Source organism: Myotis lucifugus, unplaced genomic scaffold (assembly GCF_000147115.1).
Source record: "Myotis lucifugus unplaced genomic scaffold, Myoluc2.0 scaffold_438, whole genome shotgun sequence".
Classification (NCBI taxonomy): Eukaryota; Metazoa; Chordata; class Mammalia; order Chiroptera; family Vespertilionidae; genus Myotis; species Myotis lucifugus.
The window spans coordinates 554,172-554,876 of NW_005871486.1; positions in this window are offsets into that span (position 1 = coordinate 554,172).

Below are 705 nucleotides of genomic sequence, written 5' to 3' on the forward strand. Positions count from 1 at the left end.
GCACTTCCTCAGCAAGCCTCAGTTTTCTTATCTAGAAAATGGGGAGACGCTCGTTTGTCAAGTAAACAAACCGATCCACACAGAATCCTTAGAAGAGCACCTGGCACATTCTAACGGCTCAGTAAATGCCGTTTTAGCTATTACTGTTCCCTGCTCTGTTCCTGGGGGTGTGGCTCAGGGCAGGAGTGGGGGCAGGGCCTCTTGTCTCAGGTCACCTCCACGCCTGCCCCCTCCTTCTGACAAATGAAGACAGACAGGCTGGGGACTGTCCTGTGTGTGTGTGTGTGTGTGTGTGTGTGTGTGTGTTTGTGTGTGTGCCCGCGCCTGATGCCTGCGCCTTCAGGATGCCTCTCCCCCGCAAGCCCCACCCTGACCTGCTCCCTTACCTCCTGCTGTTCTTTGCTCAGTGGCCCTCCTGTGGCTCCAGGTGCTCCCTCCTTCCAGCAAAGAACAGCAGGAGGTAAGGGAGCAGGTCAGGCTGGGGCTTGGGGGGGTGGGGGAGGCACCCTGAAGGCACCTGGACTGCCCTCTCCTCCAGCTGCACTTAAAGTGCCGCCTCTTCAAGATCCAGCTGCATGGCTGGCCGTGGCCGCGGTGGTGTGTGCAGCCAGGGCCAGGCTGCTCAGCAGTGGGAGGGGCAGGGGTCCAGGCAGGCCCGTCCCTCCAGGAAGATGCTCCAGGAAAGTGGGGATAGAGGAGGACCAG